A 21,795-nucleotide genomic window follows, 5' to 3' on the forward strand; every position below is an offset into this window, starting at 1 on the left:
TGCTGGCTAAACCCACGTTCACCTGGGGCATTCAGGAGAAGCCTCTGTGCAGAAATCAATTGGGAAGTAGGATTGTGTGTGCTGGCAGGTCACTGGAAAGGATTTGCAGAACTCAGTTTTCAACACAGGTGCCGCCACCAAGTCCCTGAAGACCTTTGTGGGCCTAGAGCCACAGAGCCATTTGAGGCACTCTCACAATCTCTAACAACCCTGCACAGAGGCCCTGTTTATCCAAAGGACCATAAAATTTTCCATGTAAACAAAGTTTGACATAATGAATTAAAAGTGAAGTCGCCACTTCTATTTTCCATTAATCCATTCATTCAAACAAGTATCTCTTGAGCGTGTTCATCAAATACTGTGGAATTAGGATTCAGTCCATGCCTTCAAGAAATATACAGCACAGAAGAAAAGGTATAGCTTGTAACTAACAGTGGTGAATAGGCAAGAAATACACATCGCAGAAGGAAAAGTATAGCTTATAACTGCAACAGTGGTGAACAGGCAAGAAATAAACATCATAGAAGGAAAGGTAGAGCTTGTAACTAACGTCATAGAAGGAAAGGTGTAGCTTATAACTAACAGTGGCGAACAGGACAGAATCTCATAGGCTCGTCAGGAGCCACCGAGGAGGAAGCCATGATTCGCATCCACCTGCAGTAGATAAATGTTTCCCGGATAAAGTAACTTTTCTACAGTGATATCTGCTCCTTATTGTTTAATCCTCCTCGATAGGGTATTAAATTACCACTTTATGTGCTGCTTATATAAAATACATCATTGTCAGGGGAGGTTATAAAATAATACTTCACACAAGCTTGGGCTGTGAATGGTGCGAGGCAATGGGACGATGTGTTCCCGTGTTCTCGAGACGCAGAAGGGGCAAGACCCTGCTTCCCTTCTCCTCCCCACCGCCCTGTTCCCAGATGAGGGGCGGAGGCAAGGCCGCCGGGCAGTCCTAGAGCTGGCTCCAGGGCCACGACACCACGCCCAGACTCTCTGCGCCCCATGCAAGAAACACAGACTGTGGGGCAATCACCAATTTACCTAGCAGTGGGGAGAGTCCTTCATCAAAAGCCTGTGCTTCCAGGAGCCAGGACAAAGCAGGAGCCCCTAGGAAAACTGTTCCGGGTGCTCCTGAAACCTGGGCAGAGTCACAGTCTGGCAGGAAGCACCAGTGATGCAGGTGTGCCCAAGATTGGGAGGATGGCCAGATGCCTGGAGACCAGACCGGCCTGCAGGAGATGACCACCTCTCTCTGGTTCATTAGAGACAGACAGTCTGGGCTTCACTTTTGTATGTGGAGTCTCACAGTACAGAAATGTCACAAAGAGATTAGACTTCGTATACCCCATTTTTTTAAATTTAAAAAACACAATTATTTCAACTAATTCTAAATCCAGCAAAGAAAAATAAGTATATAAATGCATGCCTCCAAAATGTAAACCACAATCTCTTTACCCATAGGAGACCCAAAATTTAGTGTACTTTTTCTTCAGTATGATCTCATTTTTTTTTAAGCCATTACTGAGGTGTCTCCTCACTGCCCCATGAGGAGGTTCATGGGCTCTTCAGGGCTCTTTGCTGTTTCATCATTTTTTAGATTTAAGGGCAGGATCATTTTCCCACACTTGCTTGCTTCCCTGATCACCAATTTTTCACAAGGACATCATTGTGCCTCAGAAAACCTAGTAACTGAACTTCATTAAAAGTGAAAACGATAGGGACATGTTGGCTGCTATGACAGCATCCTCAGTCACCGAATCTCCCTGGGGGACCCGACACACCCCCAATCTCCTTGGAACCCCAGCATGCAGGTATCGCTGCGGCTGACAGGACTGACCCACCCTGGGGGAGGCATAAAAGCAAAGGGAAGAGAAGGCAGGTGACTCATTTAGGAAACTCAGGTGATCCTCTCGAGTCACATTTCTCAGGGTGTCAGGGTACCAGTTACATGTAGGGAACCTCCTTGGCCTGGCAGGTGGCAGACTCCTGGGACCCTCCTCAGACATGTTAATCAGAGAATCTAAAGACGGGCAAACTCTGAAAAGTATCTGTAAAGGAAGGACTTAGCTCTGCTGTGAGCCCACTACACGTGGGGTCACGCAGGATGCCGCTCCCAGCGTCCAGTCTCCATTTCACCCTCCTGGGAGGAACACCCGTCAAGTCACAGAGCACAGTCTTCAGCGAACACCTTCCTGCGCGACCTCCACTGTCTCCCAGCCCTGCAGGAGTAGCCGCCGAGTAGGGGAAACAAGTCTTTGCTCCTGACCCGGCCACCTTGACGCTGGGCATAAGACCAGCACTGCTACGTCTCTGGGGAAAGGAGCGGCCCTGGGCAGGAATGCACTTGGCAGCCCCAGGGAGGGACCAGGTGTGGAGGACCAGGCCTCTGCCCGCAGACACGTCAGCACAGCATCCTGGAGCAGAACCTCCAGCCCAGCTGAGCCTACAGATGGCTGTAGCCCTGGACAGCATCTTCACGGTGACCCGGGGGACTGGGCCAGAGCCGCTCAGCAAGGCTGCCCTGAATTTGCAACCTGAAGAAGCTGTACAGTCGTACGTGTACTTTGCCTTAAGCCCCTGGTTTTGTGGTCACTTGTCACACAGCGACAGACAGTGGATGTGCACGGACTCCCAGGCCACGATGGCCTCTGCCGGCCTCACCCGGGCTGTCTCATCGGTCCCCTTGACATCACGTTTCTCAGAGCCAAAGGCTGCCAGGATCCCCTCTTTTCTTCACGACGTCGTTACAAGCTCACGATACAAACTGAAAAAAAACAATCTGTAAAATACAACGTATGACGCAATACAAGGGGAATGCCCAGGCACACACACACGCGAAACAGGCACAAGTGTGAAACAGGCACATGCACAAACAGGTGTACATGCGTGAAACAGGTGCACGTGTGAAGGTGTACACTCGTCAAACAGGTGTACATACACACATGAAAGCACCAGACATGAAGGGCTGTCTTTGGGAGCCTAGTTTTTAGACATCTCCCTCACCCTTTTACATCTGCACGATCACAAACACAGCACACCACACTACTGAGGGGAAGCCCCAGCTTCTCATGGGGGCACATGAGGCTTTTTATTTATGCCACAGGTTGCATCACTACATTCTAGAACTGCAAGGCCCCCCACTGCCAGGACTGGGTCAGGTCCACCCTGTGCTCCAAGGACCAGGCCGCCTGCCAGCCCACACGGACCTGCCCCTCGGATGGTGCGGCTGCTTCTAAAACAGAGGCTCAGGCCCACCCAGAGACCTGCAGTACCTGTTATTAAATCAAGACTTGGCTGTGGGTAAACGTGAAGATTTTTTATTAAACATGACTCTGCAACATTCAAAGGACCATAACTGAATGCTCCTTTCGCAGCCACGGCGTGTCCAGACACTCATAGAGAAGGCCAGGGCGTGGGAACCCACAGAGCCCCGACAAGGCAGACTTGGAGCTGTGTGGCGCAGTTAGCACCCTTTTTATGCTGATACTTGCCTTTCATATTCAGATTAAAATAAAAAATACGCAAAAGTAGTTCACATTCTATTTCAATTCTCTATTTTTGTAGTAACTGGGCCCCTTTCCCTCTGGTTTCCCAGCCCAGTGATAAATAGGCCCAGCTGGGATTTGTCAAAGTCTGGACCTCTGTTGTAGAGTAAGTGAGGGGGGTAGGGAGGGGAGCAGAAGTGGAAAGGAGGAGTGGGGGATAGGGAGGGACAGAGGGAAGGAGAGAGAGAAACCGCCGAAGGCTGGAGGTAGGAGGGTTGCTCCCTGGCAGCCTCAGGCTCCCCCCGTTCCAAGGTAACTGAGCTGGCATCACGCATGCGGTGCCATCATATGACTTGGCTGACACACGCCAGAATTACAACAAAATGCTTCAGAAGACTAAGCACCAGCACCTTCAGATTAGGGTAGAGTCCCGGTTTCACGCTTGCCTTGTGTGACATTCTATAAATTGTAAAGATAACGCATTTTATTACCAGCCATGCTGTTCCCCAAATACTAACTATAATAAAGACCAGACAGCATCTGAGTACTGAGCGCGTGTCAAGCCCCGTGAGGAAGGCATCATTTACTTTGCTAGAGAAAGAAACAGGCTCTGAGAGAAACTTCCTGAGGCCAGGCAGTTGTCTCCAAACCCACCCCGCGCCTCCTGACCCTGAACGTGGAGGACCCAAGTCATTTACGTGAATAATTTACCTACATGCATGTGAGATTGAGATTCAGCCCCCAGATCTAATCATCTCTATGCAGGAATGTGTCAGGAAGGTATACAATTCTATGAGTTCGAGCTGGGGGAACAAAGGCAGGCACCCTCGACACACATGTGGTGCGGAGGTACGCGCCCAGCACAGGGGCGGACAGGAGCAGGTCCAGCCCTGCCCAGTCACACGCCCACCCTGCCATGCCAGTGCAGGGGCCGCCACCGCGTCTCGGGGAAAAGCAGCTTCTCCTGCACAGGAATCTACCCTTCAAAGTGTGTTGCTGAGAAGGTTTGGACCAACATCTCAGAAATCAGACACCGTGTAACACGCTTATCTATACAGGCTGCCTATGTCAGGGAATCACCAATAATTCCCATCTCGCCATCAATTATTTCTGGTAAATACTGATTATTCTAAGTTAACTGAGGCAACACAAGAACAATATAACGGAAATGTCAGAGTCAATCAGCTCCACCTGCTGAAGAGCTGGGACTAATGATGAAACCTAAGGAATCCTGGAGAACGCAGCAGGACCCCAGACGCCGCGGACCACCCCAGCCTCCTTCCACAGGAGAGTTAGTCATGGGGCAAAGGAACAGCTTTCAAGGAATCTCAGAGGTTCTCAAGGTCTTGAAAGTTGAACGGGAATTAAATATTTGCATCTGAGTCACACGAGCACATTAAAAGTAAAATTTCCTCTTTCCACTAGAATTATGAGCTTGCGGCGGCGACACTGGCTGTGTCTTATGCTCGTGAGATGTTTGGGGGCAGCCGTGCGTCTCTGGTGAATCATTTATAATCATGAAAGAAGTGCTTGGGCCCTCGATCCAGGACCACAGACCCCACCAACAAGGGTCTAAACAGGACAAGCCTCGGCCTGGAGAGGCTGGTGTCCGTGGGAGCTGGGAGGAGCACCAGGAAAACTCAGGGGCAAGCCCCACGCAAGCTCGGCATGTCCTACCCCATGCAGTCGGCATCAGCCACAGGGATCTTTTGTTCTTTTTTGTTCAGGAAGGAACATATTAAAAAGCCCGGGGCCCAGGGCCTGGACTCCTCAAAGCTCTCCACAGAGCCGGGTTAATTGGCACCTTCCCTCATGTTCAAGTCAACTATATATGGCTGCTGAGGGCATCTCAGAGCAGGTGCAACACTGAGCTTTCTTGCTGTCTGGGGAAAGCAGGAATTCCAGGCCTCTGCCTTAATACCTCCCCAGAGGCTCTGGCCCAGGTGAGCTCAACTTCTCCCAGGTAAGGAGCACAGACCAGCTTCCCCCATGCCCCTCAGGTCACACAGGAGCGGTGCAGACCCTTGCAACTTGGCACGAGCCCTCGCAACCCACCCTAGAGGCAGCAGCCCAGCCCTGTGGCCCCGGCCTGGCAGGAGGCAGCTGCTGGGGCCCCTGCTCAGGGTTCAGCACAGCGAGGTCCAGCCACAGCAGCGGAGACATCCACCACCCGGCCATTCATCTTTAACCTAAAACAGACACAGGAATGCGGCAAAGGGGTCCTTCCCCTGACAAACCCATCCTTCCTATTCTCATCTCTCCCTCCTTCCCCAGTACTGCACCCAAGGCCACCCAGCACTGTGCCCAAGGCCTGACTCCCAGTTCACAGGGAATCCAAGACAATTATGATTTTGAGAAACTGGGAGCTACATAGAAAATGAGTCGGTAAAGCCATTGTCCACTGATCCTCCACTCCACACAGCGGAGAACCGTCCTCAGGATAAAACCCACGGGGCGGGGAAGACGCGATCAAGGCGGGCAGGACCGCGGAGCCACAAACCTGGTGGTTCAGGGAACAACGCCACGTGAACACAAACCTAAAGTGCTCCACAGCTGGAAGACAAAACACAGGAGACAGAAACGCTGACCGTTTAAAAGAAAAAGAAAAAGAAAAAAGCCTCACTCTTAAGAGTCCATCAAGATTTAAGTTCTCAAGTCACAATGTATCAGCACAGACTTCTCATAATGCCTGAAACTTGGCGCAGTAAACACGTGAATCAGTTCTCCCAAGTCCATCGTTTTGATGAGCCTCTTGAGTCTCAGGCTGGTTTCAAAGTAAGCCCTTCTCTGTTTGTTGATGATTTAATAATTAACATACATGAAAACACATTGACTTCCAACTTAATCTGCTAACAAAATATTAATTACCACACTGGCTGTCATCCACAGAAAAAAACACAATCACCTTCTGGTTGTAAAAACATTAGAATTCGAAGCCACTTTGGCCATCTGAACAGCCCCGGGTTTGGACAAGGGCATTCCAAAGCTAATCTGAAAAACTAGTCCAGGCCATGATCGCTGGGGGGTCGGACTTGCCTCATCCCCCTACCTCCCTTCTGGAATTAGACAGAACTTAGACGTTTAGTCTGATGGGAAACATTTACAATCTATTCTCTCCGAAGCTACCTGGAGGATGTCCTCCACATGACACAGCCTTGGTCTCCACAACCCCTTATCTGACAACTCTCTTAACCAACTGTCAATCAGGAAATTTTCAAATCTACCTATGACCTGGACACCCCTGCTTCCAGTTGTCCCACCTTTCCAGACCAAACCCATGTACATCTTACATTTATTTGATCGATTGTCTCATGTCTCCCTAAAAGCTATAAAACCAGGCTGGGCTCTGACCACCTCGGGAATACGTACGTAGGATCTCCTGAGGGTAATATCAAGGGCCATGGTAACTCATTTGGCTCAGAATAAATCTCCAAATGCTTCACCGAGTTTGACTCTTTACTGACATGGTACCTTTCATGGGTATTCATCTGGGGGACTCACAATCAACCAAAGGCAGCAGTTGCCCACTGTGCAAAAGTCTCTGCAGGACTGAGCCTCTGGGGGGCACGGGGACTCCAACCCCTGAAGCAGCAGCTCTCCCACGTCCCACGGCCTGATAGACCTGCACCTCCCGGGCTTCTCATTTCAGAGTCTCAGCAACAAATCTACCAAACGTGATCAACATCACAGAATATTCCTCGAGGCTTTTGGCTGTTGTTTCTCCCCAAGTTTACTCTAGAACCAGAATGGCAACACTCGGAACAGGATGGTTCTCAGTCACTGACCCTCCTGGTAAATACACTGTCTCCAAGGCCCTTTCCCGCCAGTCACAGCTTCCTTCATGTCAGGCTCGAAGGCCACCTCCCCAAGAAGGAAACCTCTTCAATCCAGCAACCATAGCTCCTGTTCCCATCTAGAGCTTGTCTACCAGGAAGGGAAGACTCCTCATTCCAGAGACAGCAGGTGCCACAAACTCAGGGTTGTAGCCACTGCGAAGGCAAACACTCATGAAACTAATAGACTTTTTCCTCCTTGGATACTGACGTTTTCTCTTCTGGAGGTCAGCCAAGGCCATCTGCACGAGTCACGAGCGTGATGGCTCCAGCCCCTCCTTCGGTGTCAGCAGTGTGACTCCGCTCTGAGACCCCCTGCACCAGCCGGGCCATGCACCTGTTCCCACGACTGCTGTCAGCAGACTACAGTAATTCTAAAATAATCAGCAAACTGAGGTTCCGAAGGATGCATTTTAAAGAAAAATGTGTAAGTTTTACTGCATGAAATCAGCTACATCTTTTGCTACTCCAGAGGCTTTTTGTTTTGCTTTCCTCAAGGTTCTCTACAATGATCCTGACAGTCAAGGTTCCCAGTTACAGGCAGAGGGTTGGGCAGGCCGCGTCTGCTGTGTAACACATACAGAGGATCCACATCATAGGATTTTCCCTGTTCACCAACATCATCAGGACAAACACTAAGCAATAATAATCTCCCTGTCTGGAAAACTGAGCTCACTTGAGAACTAATGCAACAAATGTGTTTGACAAAGTTGCAGGTGGACATTTTAGTGAATAAATCACTATTTCAAGGAGGATAAAGGCTCACTATTCAAAGGCATGTTTTTGTCAAGTTTTGTAATTTCAGCTTCATGCATTTAAATCATGAAGTGAGGCTTGTACCTGATACATTACAGAATCTCGACAAAATAGACAAAATTCCAATTCTGTACATTCTCTCTCATTCTTTTCCATATGCATACGGATGGTGGTAATTTAAGTTGGCATTCCAACAGGATTTCTAAATTAAACTGTCTTCTACTTTAAACACTACGTGTTAAACATTACACATTCCATTGTTCAACATTTATAGCAGGGTCTGTATGGCCCGTTTTAAAGATTTCTTCCTCACTAAAAGCAAGCGTTTAAACAATAAATGATCTACTCTAAAATATTCTAGAGACAGAGATACATTTGGAGAGTGGACACACTTAACACAGAAATCCGCAACATCAAACAGGCACAACCGGCAGTGAGGGTGGAAGGGGCGCTATGTGAGTGCCCCTAAAAACACACACAAGCCTGGCTGCTTAAAAGGAATGAATATAGCTCAACACTCCCATGTGAACATTGATGTGTCTACTGCCTTACAGAATCCTCCTAGCTGAGCTGCAGGAATCTTCTTTGGAACCTTTTCTCACCTACACTGCCTACAGGTGCCCACTGGGCTCCCTGGGCATTATCGTGTCTTTGTTTAGAATATCACAGTATTAGGAGATCTGTTAAATCCCAAGTCAGAGCCTTATCATAACTCAGACACCATCCCTCAGGGCTTGTGGGCCAACATCGGCTAATGCAGGCTGCTCCACAGTGCCCTGCAGATGGGCTTGGTACATCCACACGATTTTAAGATTTGGGGCTGCCGTTTTCTGCAGTCCCAGACGCGGACTTACATATTCATCATGACTGAAGGCAGCACGTATTTTTATGTTCCTTCTGTAACGGTAATAATCATGGCAACATTTCCCCGATCCTTAAAAAAGCCTCCTAACAGCAGATGCATTCCACCCCCTTCCTTAAAATTAATAGAATTTACCAAACTAGGTGAAATCAGTCTTCATGAGAAAGTGAGAAATCAGTGTTCACACAATGGCATAGTAGCTGGGCATAGAGTGTACGTCAACATCCCAAACTAAGCACCCATCACAGTTATTCCCAACTCGCAGGAAAGCTAGAAAAATTAGAAGGCTTAAAACATAATCATAAATGAAAATAACAAGAAACCAAAGTTTCTGAGGAGCATTTGTTAGCCAAACAAGGAAAGCCATTAACCAGTGCTGATTACATTGCATTTGATTACATTGCATTTGATTACAGCAGCCAAAGACGTGTCCAGAGGAAGAGACTTTTAAACATTAGTCTTTCAGTAAGAATGGTTGCTTAACAAGTTCAGACTACTGGGCTACACCAATCATCAATTAAAAAGCAAGGCAAACGAGTGAGAGTCATTTTCCTTAATCCTTAATGTGTCAAAAATTACCACATTGGTCAAGCTGGTCTCCAACTCCTGACCTCAGGTGATCCACCCACCCCGGCCTCCCAAAGGGCTGGGATTACAGGCATGAGCCACCATGCCTGGCTGAGAACTGTTTGACAGAGGCTGAGGGGAGGCTCCTGTCCCTTCCTGGGACATCCACATCCCACCCAGTTTCCCATACCGACTGTGACACTCGAAGCATCACAGCAAGGGCAGCTGCATCCCCACAGTTCTCTGCACTAACACCACAGCTGCGCGCGCAGCCATAGCCCTGGAGCTGCCACTCAGCCTTATCGTGCTGGCACAAGCACAGCAGAAACTAACACGACCCCAAGAGGGAGGAGTGGGGACCCAGGGGAGTGAACCAGGAGGGAGGAAAGTGGCCCAGGGGAGTAGGGAGGAGTGGGGGCTCAGGGGAGTGAAGAAGAAGGGAGGCATGGGGGCCCAGGACAGTGAACCAACAGGGAGGCGTGGGGGCCCAGGGCAGTGAACCAGGAGAGAGGCGTGGGGACACAGGAGAGTGAACCAGGAGGGAGGAGGGTGGAGTTCGGCCCAGCGAGTGAAACAGGAGGCAGGAGTTCGACCCAGGGAGTGAACCAGGAGGGAGGAGTGTGATCCAGGGAGTGAACCAGGAGGGAAGAGTGTGGTCCAAGGAGTGAACCAGGAGGGACGTGTGTGGTCCAGGGGAGTGAGCCAGGGAGGAGGAGGGAGGAATGTGGTCCGGGGAATGAACCAGGAGGGAGGAGTGCAGTCCATGGGAGTAGGGAAGAGTCTGGTCCAGGGGAGTCAACAAGGAGCCTTTGGGGGTAGCAAGTTCACACACCACAAATACCTCCCAATCCATCCGCGTGCAGGGAGGGGCCGGAAACCACGCAGGAGCTACAGCGCTTTCTCCTCACAGAAGAGGAGTAAGGATATCGAATCATGCATGAAATCAGAGCTAAAGTTCTACCACGGTGGGGAGACGCTTCACAGACCCAAATGGGTGCAAAACAAAACCAATCATACAAGATCAGTGGATGGAACGGGATCAGAAATTTAAGCCTGTAACAAGCTTTCAGAAAAAACTTCACTTGATCTGCAAGATGACTGCAGCTCTGCTTGATCATTTCTGCAAATGTCTAACTCGCGATGAGCCATCTCAGAGCCCTTCAAGAGGAGTAACAAAATCAAAACGCCACGGCATCCTCCGTATTTTAGATAGCCTGCAACAGTATGGAAATGAGCAGCGGTGCCAGAGCTTTCAAGTTTGTTTGAAGTAAATTTCAGCATGAGGGCAGCATCTTTCTGGCTGAAGCAATGAGGTAGGCTCCTGCTCACCGCATGGGAGACCAGCTTTCAGCTAAGCTGCTGTCAAGGGTCTGCAAACCACGATCCCCGACCGAGCCTTGGCCAGGGAACCAGAAGTGATTTTTACACTTTGAAGTTTTCACAAAAAAATATATGCAGAGACTTCTATGGCCCTCAAAGCATAACACGTTGCCTACTCTGCCCTTTACAGGAGCTTCTAGCTTTGCTGTCAGTTACAAAGTGTTTCTATAAAATAATGTCACTGATTCTCAAGCATGCCAGCAAAAGTCACACTTCTCAACAACCCTCAATGGAGATGCACCATCCTGTGTTTCACACAGATTTTAGATTTTTAAAAGCCAAAATAAGGGAGGTAATTCAGCTAAGTATTATAGTAACACAATTTGAGATACTTAATGATGTGTGACAACAGAATACTTGGCATTCCTGTGAGGCAATAAACTAGCTCAAACACAAAATAACAAATCAAAGCATGTTTTGGCCTCTCAATCAGTGAAATTGGAAATAACATTCAGTTAAATGACACTAAAAAAAAAAAAAAAGCACAAACAAAACAAATACTACTACACCATCACTCCTTAAATTTATTTAACTACTGCTGCCAAATAAAATGGAGAGACTTCTTACTGCAGGGTAATAATCGGCCATTGTCATCATGAAATAGACCGCTGTGCAGGCTCAGGCCCTCCAGCCCACAAAGGCAGGGGGAGGGAGGAGAAACGATGGCCAGAAACAAAGGGACAGGGCAACCATGACCTAGTCAGCAATTGTACCCTCCCACCTTTCTTCTGGACTTACAATTTTGGAGCCATCTGGGTTTACCTTCCTATGTCCATAAGTCAGCAAGTTCTCGAAGCCAGAAATCTACAATGCTTCTGGCAGCCAAGTCCTCTCGGCCTTCCCCCCATGTTTTAGGGCCCCATCAGCTCACCCCTGGATAGTATCAATGGCCCCGGAGCTCCAGTCAACCTTGCACTCCACAGACTCAAGTATGCCAGGAGCCACTCCAGGCTGCCACTGCCATGACCAAAGGCTTTCAGAGACAGTCGCCAGCACTGCACAAATCCATGTGGCTTCACCAGGCGCAAAGGGGCTCCAGCATTCCATCCAGTCTGTCGCTGCTACCATAGCTGTGACTCTAGGATGTGTCAGGAAGGGAAGGAAGACACCATGTACATCATCTCATTTAAGCTTCAGTGTCACAAGGTGGATTTTGTCGTGCCCGTTTTATGGATCAGGAAAGTTTTAAGGAGGGCAAGCACAGGGCCCTGCTGACACAAGAGCAAGACCCGCAGAGGCCTGGGCATGACCCCCGCCCCACGCTCCCTGGGTCCTGATATCCACTCCTCCCCCGTGGGAGCCTGATCCTGGGTCTGCCTGAATTGCTACCATTCCTAAGACACGACTCACGTCTGTCCACCTCCTCCTTTATCTGTTTCCCGCAGCCCAGAGGCGTGTGTGCTCTTCCATCCAGACAGACATCACACTTCAGCTCCTGCATCTGACATCACACTTCAGCCAAAAGCTTCTCTCAAACCTCCCCCACACCTGCCGGTCACACAGGTCTGCACCCATCACCTTTCTCACACGAATTCTCACATATTCCTGTGTAGCACCATCCAACTGATGATAGTCTGGGAGGAGGAAGCTTTGTAGATAAGTCCACGTTCTACTTTGCTCCCAGCCCTCCGTCTTGCGTCTTGCATGAGGCAACCGATTAACAGCAATTTTATTTCAGCACAACATTTCCATTTGAAGAAACGCAGAGCATAGGGCTCTGGTCATAATTAAAAGCTTGTTTCATTTGTCATTTGAAATTCCATGTACTGCTGCAACAGCAGCACCCCCTCCTCGCCAGGCTCTGCCCTAAGGACATCTTTCTTCCAGCGCTCGATTCCCATCAGAACCCTGGCAGTGAGAGCCCTGCAGGTTTCCCAGCGCCTCGGGCTGCGGCTTCCACGCTGGGCCGGCACTGACAGGACCGGAATGGTGCCCCCAACAACTACAGGATTGGAAGCTGGTCGACTGCTCTGTAGAATGGAGACATGTTAGTAATCCCCGACATTTCCACTGACAGGCTGCTCAGGTAAACTGGGAAAAATCCACAAACTAGAAAGAATCCATGGGGAGGAGCACTTCTGTCTCCAACCTGGCAGCAAACGGTGGCTGTGCAGACGATCTCTTCAGGAAAACTATCGACTGTATCTCAGGTCAACAACAGCCCCGCTGAGGGCCAAAAAATCAGCTCCCCCTGGCCCTCACTTCCTAAGGGTCAGCCCTCCCAGGCCACCTCTCCTGGAAGATCAGCTCTGACGCACCCACGACGGTCAGGAACCGGCTCTGGGACACATTTCCCAGGCTCCTGCCCACCGCCCTCTCTCTTCTTCCTCCTCCATCTCCCTCTTCACTCCCATCCGCCCTCCCCCTTTCGCTTCCCTTCTCTCCTTTCCTCTCCCTCCCTCATGTCCTTTCAGCCCTCACCTTCCTCACTGCACTTCCCTATGCAACTCAGCGGACGCATTCTCAGGTCAGTAGAGTTTTCTTTCACTCTGTTTTTATTGCAATGATCATTCTTAATGAACAGAAACCTGTTTCGGACCATGTGGATGCCACCTCCTGACCAACTGCTGCCCCGCGGCTCCGTGTCCACTCAGTGACCTCACGGCGCAGGTGCCCAGCAGTATGGCTGTGACCAGGGGTAGCAACATGGGACATGAGAGAGGTATCCCAGCCAAGAGGCCCTGCAAAGCCTCCCCAGCAAACCGGAGCAAGGCCCAGGGCGGTAGGGAGAGCGCCGTGCTCACGATGTAGGCAGTTCAGCTTCCGCAAACTGTCCATCGACTGCAACTTACTTTGTTTCCATGGTTACAAAAGAACCATAAGCATTCTGAAATATGTTCTTGGTTTCATGTTTGCGAAATCTAAGCAACATTATAAGAAAAATCACTGAATTCTGCCTGAGGCTCTAGGGGTGTTTTCCTCTCTGAAAGGAGCCCCCTTCCAGGACTTGGGATTGAGTGACAGCCTTCAAAAATCACGGTTATCCTGGTGGTAACAGGGAACTCCTCAGCCCGCCAGGAGCTGGGGCCCTCGACAGCCCCCATGGCTCCAGACGCCAGTGTTCTAAGGATCACACATGTGCAGATAGCAAAGCTTGCTGCACACACGCCAGGTGCTAACAAGCCCCAAACGTCTCACTCATACTTGCTAACCACATCGCTTCTCTCAGCCTCCACGGCGTTTCACACTCTGCCTTTATATAGAGATGAACCATGCGTCCTGAGCGCTACAAAGATTCAACTCCTTCCGGGAAGAGGGGTGCATCTTTCCATCACGGGGTCCTCACTCCAGCTGGCACAGGATTTGCAGAGTGGGCGAGTCTAATGTTGATGACACTTTCTCAATATTCCCTTCACACCCCTCCAAAAACAAGAGTGCTGCCAGCTTCTTACCGACGTTGTAATGAGCAAAATATTTCTCTTATTTGTCACTTTTTAACGTAATACTAGTGAAGAATGTGACTCTGCATGTACACTGTAAGCACCCACACCATGAACATTCTGCTCTCCTGTGACTGTATTCACAGGTCACAAGGACAAAACTTCTCCATAGTAGCCTATATATATATATATATATTTATATATATATATATTTTTTAACATGACTTCCACTCATCTGAAAGTCACAGATGTAGCTTTTCCTTCATAAAAAGATCCAAATGATACACAAACCAGGTTTAATAAACACATTGGTCCAGGTGGGAAAATGACCCCTCAGTCTCCCTCCCCTCAAAGACCAGGGCAGCCAGGAAACTGCGCTCTCCAGTAAATGACAGCCGGCAGGATTCCCTAAATAAGCAGCCGGAAGATTCCCATCTCGCAGAGCACACCTTTCAAGACTCAAGATGCCCCCGCTCCCTGAATATCCGACGAAGAACAGGGCTACCCAACGGAGGACTGAGGCAGTAAACAAACATGTATTTGGCCGGGGGCGGCGGTTTATGCTTGTAATCCCAGAACTTTGGAAGAAGGAGGCAGGCAGATCACAAGGTCAGGCGATCGAGACCATCCTGGCTAACACGATGAAACCTCCGTCTCTACCAAAAATACAAAAAATTAGCCAGGCGTGCTGGCGGGCACCTGTAGTCCCACGTACTCGGGAGGCTGAGGCAGGAGAATGGCGTGAAGCCAGGAGGCGGAGTTTGCAGAGAGCTAAGATCACACCACTGCACTCCAGCCTCGGCGACAGAGCAAGACTCCGTCTGAAAAAAATAAAATAAAATAAATAAAATTTTAAAAGTTTTCAGCAAATAGCATCATCGACCCACAAATGAGAGGTACCGTTTTCATTCTAGGAGGGAAACACCACAAAAGCACATATATTTTAGCCCTGTAAGTGAATTCTTCGGGCATTCCTGTGTCCGCTATCAAATGCAACACATCACCTCAAAAGGCAAAGTTCTATAAGTCACATCCAAGGAAGGGAAAAATCATTCTAAGTTTTAGCCATCCAGTAAGAACCTGATCCAGAGAAGCCTACTTGTTCCAGACTCTAAGCAGCAATATATTGCTACAATGTACTGAAAACAAAGGGATAATTAAGAAAATTTCAATGCTAATAAAAGGCAAAAACATAATTAGATTTATTCTACTCTAGACAGAGCAGCCGGGCAGTTCACCCATACGTTATGAACGTTGCTGTTTTTCAGACAGGGTCCCAACTCTGTCAAGGCTTGACAGCAGGGGCGTGATCTCCACTCACTGCAAGGTCCACCTCCCAGGCTCAAGCGATTCTCTTCAGCCTCTGGAGTAGCCGGGACTACAGGTGTGCAGCCATCATGCCCAGCTAATTTGTGTGTTTTCCGTAGAGATGGGATTTCACCAGGTTGCCCAGGCTGGTTCCCTGGGTCTCGAGATCCGAGCCTCAAGCAATCCGCCCGCCTCGGCCTCCCAAAGCGCTGGGATTACAGGCGTGAGCCATCACGCCTGGCCCTTTTTTTTTTTCTTTCCTTTTTAAGCGATTAATGTGCTTCAGAGTCTTGTAGGCATTTAAAAAAAAAAAAAAAAAAAAAGAACAAGCAAATTCTGTAAGGGAAAGAAACCATTAACATGTTTTACACACCTCAAAACTCAAAACAGAAATACTAAGAATAAAATGTATTTTATTCACAGAGGCATTCTTAAAGTTCTGTAAAAGTGATACCATGGACACCACCACATCACAGACGAGTGTGGCAGGACTGCTCAGATTCAGAACACATTCTAAACAGTCCTCCTGCCACTTTCCTCAGTGGGAACACTTTATTCTGTCTTTTATTCAAATTAAGTATCTTGCAAGGGAGTTGAAGAAAACTGCAGAGCAGATTTTAAAACTTCAATGCTTTTCTCAATTTTCGTCACATTCTGATACATTTTTACCTACTACACGGCCAATAAGTTTAAAGCTTTTTGCATCGATAAAGACAATGCTCCTTGTAGCAATAGGCTTTTTCTTTTCTATACAAAGATCTATAACTTAAGCTAGTAAACTGGGCATTTCACAAAGATTTTGCACAATTCCTAGCACAGATTTTAGCAAAATAAAACCATTATCTTTCTGCAATTAAATAACCAAACATAGGAAACTGCACAGTTAAAATAACCATTCCATTATTTTATATAAACACAAATGATAAAGGAGAGTATGCTTTGGAAAACAGTGTTTCCATAAGCTAATGATGAAGCAGAAGACAGTTCCTCAGCCTCATATGACATTTGACAACCGAAGTACTCTGGCCCAAGCCCAGCCCGGTTAAATGGAGGGGAAGTAAACATGTGACCGACCGTGGTGGGGCACTGTGATAGCCACAGTCCAGGAAAGAACAGCTGACATGTTTCTTCTTCATGGGAAAACTGAAACATACTCGAGACACCTTAATTCTTTAAAACACAGTCTGCCCCAGTACTAACCTTAAGCTCCCATTGATAAAGATTGCGATAACCACAGAGGTGTTTATCCAGGCCCTCGAAAATCACGGACATGGTACGTACACAACATTTTCAAACACTCAATGCTGCCAGTATGTTAAATGCGCTGTGATACCGGAGGTCTTGTGCAGGACCAGAAACATCGCAGCCTGGTTACCTTCCTGGTGTTCAATGCTTTGTATGTGCAAAGTCTGCTGTTACAATTTACTGGGCTTAATGTCATTCAGTTTGTCACAGAAGAGAGCTATGACATTTACTTAATTCCACACACAGATTCTCAAGTTCATCTTCCACCAATGACTGTTCTGTCCACAAGACAGCGGAGGGAAGACCCAGGAAAGGCCTGGGAGATGCCAGGTGCTCACAAACTGGTATCAGTCTGCTGGTTCTGGCTTAAAGGAAAACAGACATAGAAGAAACTAAAAGGACTCACTACATCTAATATCACAATGTTCTCAACTTTACCTTAGTGAAAAATAAAAGCGGAAAAGCAAAACTACTCCAGGGCATGATTCCAGGGCTAATCTGAAACATGAAATATTTAGAAGACAAAGCTTATTGTGAGTGCAATTAATATACACATAAAACGCTGGTTTCGCAAAACCCAGTCTTTGTGATTGCTTTTATAAAAAGTAAAATTCTCATGAGGATCACATACACTAACTGATTTTCAAATGAAGGGACTGGTAAACTTCAGGGCATATGATTTCTGCCACACACGAGGGGAGCAGTGAGAGAGAAGAGCTAGGATCAAGTGTGCTGAAGCTGTCCTAGGACTGAAATTCAGTTTCTGCCAAAACAAAAACACAGGAGGCTGTCAACTTCGATAGCAAGCTCTGCTTGAGAGCGTCAAGATGTTAAAATTGCAAAGGGGATTCTCCCTGCTATAAGCACGCATGATCCTTGCAAAAACATAGCTCAGCATCATCAAAAATCAGGAAAGAACACAAGCCTTCCAGACACGAAATCCAAGAGCAGAAGGGAGCAGAGTCCAAGCTTGCTCGGCAGAACTGTTCCCGGACAACAGCACAGAGGACGTCACAGGGAGGGCAGGGCAAGCAACAGCAGCTTCCGTGATGCCGCAAGCAGGGCCTGAGCCAGGGGAGCAGTCTCCTCCAACCTGACAAGGAGGCGCGAGGAGCCACAGAGAAGTCAATTCAGGGTCCTTTTCAGAAAGGGGCAACAATGAGAAAATCTGGTCTTACCCAACCACCCCCCACCCACGGTAACAGCTAAACTCGCACGTGCGTCTGTCACCTTCCCCACCCCCTCTTGCAGATGTTCTTCCTGCACCCGGGTGCCTGTCTCCGTGCTGCTCCTGAGGCCACACCTGTTGCCATCCAGTAGTGACCACGAATTCACCTTTGTCCGGGCGAAGCAAACGCAGAGTTCACACACTCTTGTACAGGTTTGCTGGCCGAGAATCTAACCGAGCTGTCCAATTCCAGATGTGCTGGTACCAAGGAGAACGCTCGATGTCCGGCATTTATAAACGGTATCAGTTGGTTCTCCTGGGACTCCCAGGCAGCCGCACGAGGGAGGGAGCTGTTGCCCTGTTACCCCGAGCCAAAGCAGCGCTGCGAGGCAAACACCACAGGCCACATCACACTCGAGCACCGACTCTTGACAGTTGCTCGTTTGTGTGTTCAGAGTTCAGGGTACAGGCGACAGACAGGCCTGATCTCAGCCATGGGACAGCAGTGATTGCCCACAAGTCCCGTATCTAAGCCCCGACTTGCCCATCGGCCTTCCTTCAGGAACAATGCCCACCTCACAGTGCTGCCATGAACGCTAAGTCAGCACGTATATACACAACCAGATTCATTGCAATTGTGCTTTCTACCCCAAGTTAATACAACCAGGTGCTATCATCGAGACTGAATAACCAATATTAGAACAGAAGGTCAGGCCAGCGATGGTGGCTCAGACCTGTAATCCCAGCACTTTGGGAAGCTGAGGTGGGTGGATCACTTGAGGTCAGGAGTTGCAGACCAGCCTGGCCAACATGGCAAAATCCCATCTCTACTAACAATAATTTATCCAGACATGGTGGCACACACCCTGTAACCCCAGCTACTAGGGAGGCTGAGGCATAAGAATCGCTTGAACCTGTGATGTAGAGGTTGCAGTGAATGGAGATCGTACTCCTGGGCTCCACCCTTCCAGCCTGGGTGACAGAGCAAGATTCTAATAAAACAATAAAAGGTCAAGATGAGAACTGATTGCCAAGGTCCACAGTCCATATACTTAAAACATAAAATTCATTAGCTAGTACTTGATCAAGTTGCTGCTTTCTTCATTACAATCTTGTATATCCTTCTAACACGGCTCAAAATGTTTACATTTGAACACACCTCGAGTATAACAAAAAATAAAGTGCCTGTATTTCACAAACGAGCAATTTCCAGTAAGGCTGCATCCTGTTCTAGTTAATCCTTTGACAATGTAAAACTGAGCCATCCTGACATAGCACTGACACATGGTACAAGAAGAATGACCTCCAATTAAATCGCTAGATTTAGAGAACACGTAAATATAGTTTATCACTAATTTACTAGCCATTAGCAAGATTTTAAAGGAAGAAAAATTATCAGGACTGTAACTAGGAATAAAGGCAAAAGTAAACATGAAGAAATTAGTCACGTTTAAATCAATACCCTTTCTGTGAGGCCATAACAAAGTATACACAGCAGGGGCACAAACTGTCATGCTAAAGTGTCACCAAGCTCTCTATGAAGGTGGTAAGAGCGTCCCAAGTCGCAGAGCCTCGTCTTCCTATTTAAACCCTAAACAGCCAACACCACTCAGCATGCAGTGAGAGCTCTGAAAGCTCAGAGGAACGCATGATGGGATGAAGGGCCCTAGCCCTGCCATCACCCTGCTGCTTATTAAAAATATAAAACAAACCCCTGCCTTCAAGGTGCCCAGATCTAACTAGTACAAGGTTTTGCTTTTAACAAGTTAACTACGAATGATGAAGACTCTGAACAGCTGTGTGAAAAGTTAGGCAACCTCATAAGAGGAACTTGGCTGAGACTAAACCCAGAGATGGTTTTTTAACCACAGAAGAGGAAAGAACTGAAGAACCTTACAGAAAGTTGACAGCAATTTCTATTTCTCTATGGTAGAACCTGGAATTTACCTTTGAGACAGACTGTCCTTCTATTCTGAAAAATCAGATTATTCTTGCAATCCTCCATCAGGACTGAAATTCCCAAAGACATGGAAAACCAAGTACTAATTTTAAAACCCCCCCAAAAAACTACCTATGATCTTAGATGTGAGATTTAGTATTCTCAAATTCCAAATTTGGAAATATTTTGCACAAAGTCCTTATTTTCCCTCCTAAACATCTTCCTTCTCATCCTTCCAAACAATATCTGAAGATGAACTTACATATCGTTTTCAATGTTACAAAGAAGATACTACATTTGTCATGGACTGTTTATATTCACAACTCTAGGAGGGATTTTGCTACATCGTGAGGAATAACACGAGGCAGTTAATACGCCACGAATAAAGAACAGTAGAAAGTGGACACATTTCCTGATGAGTGCCGATTTCTCATTGAGCTGCTGACAAAGTTATAATACAGAAAGCTAGACAGCTGCTCTGTTAGTTCTACCTCACTTAAGTGACCGAGTCATTGTTGTTTCGGTTCCCTCTCTCGTCTGGGGATGAGACACACCTCACAGAGCTGTTTATGATTTCAGGAACACACACATCAATGAAGTGACTGTTCCTAAATCGTTGCAAAGGGTAGAGTAACCTGCCAAATTTCAACTAGGTTGTAACAAACAACTGTTTTCATCCTACACTCTCCGGTGCCAGCGAGATGGTGCGTTCTTGGATCCCTGCGGGAGCCCTATTCCTGGTGCCACAGAGCACACACACATTTACATCCACATAGTGTACATATATGGCACACTGTAACACGTGTACCTGCATAGAGTGTACACACATCCGAATACGTAGAGTGTACATAAGTGCACTACGTGCGTACAGAGTGCACACACATCCAGATCCATGTAGGGTACATGCATAGAGTGTACACACATCCAAATATATATAGTGTACAAACAAGTTCACTACGTGTGTACAAGCATAGAGCATACACACATCCATATAGCAAATGTACATAGGTATGCTAACATGTATGTACATGCAGAGCATGTACACACGTCTATATGCATACAGTGTACACAGGTATACTATAACCTGTATGTACATGCATATGGCATACACAAGCACATCCGTATGTACACAGGTATGCTATTTGCTATATGTATACACATGCATATAACATTCTTATCCAATGTACGTAAGTGCACTACAGCATGCATACACATGCGCAGTGTACACATATGCACATGTATACAATGTACATCAGTACACTAACATATAAAACGTATACACATATGCAATAGTGTACATACATATGCAGCATGTATACGTATTATTGTGTACATATCCAGAAGTTTATTCAGTGTGCATGGTGTACATGCATGCTTGTGTGCACATATGTATATATACACATCTGCAGAAATAATGTGCACATACCCACATGGTGCACGTACACAGGTATGTATGTGGCATTAAATACATGCATGTATGTACACATGTAGAACAGATAGGTGTCCAACTAGTGTGCATATAATCATCCCCATACACACATATACACATGTACATGCATGCCTACAGCATGCACGTGTGTAGGACACAAATGTAGTGTACATACCTATACATTGTAAATACATGCACAGTGGAAATACACGTAGTATGTGTACACCACATACACACATGTACATTTATACAGTACACATATACCGAGACCCAGAACGGGTCATGAGTATTAACACGGCGCAAACGCTTCCAGTTCTACCTAAGTGAATTTTTTTCAAACTATAATAGAACTCATATAAAAAGGGTTTTAAGGAAATCAATACAGCTAGTGACAAAAACAGTGGGAAGGGCACAACCACTTTTCCCTCAGAGTTCTG

General features: G+C 47.4%; 1 protein-coding gene across 7 annotated transcripts in view; it reads right to left on the reverse strand.

Moving 5' to 3' along the window:
• Positions 1-21,795, reverse strand: part of LOC139361583 (disco-interacting protein 2 homolog C-like) — a 247,759-nt gene that overhangs the window by 135,106 nt on the left and 90,858 nt on the right. For 3 of the 7 annotated variants that reach the window (XM_071090179.1, XM_071090165.1, XM_071090172.1), the window contains exon 1: positions 6,115-6,226. The exons of 2 other annotated variants lie outside the window; for them this stretch is intronic. The gene's annotated coding sequence lies outside the window, so the exon portion shown is untranslated. 2 more of the 7 variants (XM_071090178.1, XM_071090169.1) reach the window with 1 other exon arrangement.

Source organism: Macaca nemestrina, unplaced genomic scaffold (genome assembly GCF_043159975.1).
Source record: "Macaca nemestrina isolate mMacNem1 unplaced genomic scaffold, mMacNem.hap1 Scaffold_65, whole genome shotgun sequence".
NCBI lineage: Eukaryota > Metazoa > Chordata > Mammalia > Primates > Cercopithecidae > Macaca > Macaca nemestrina.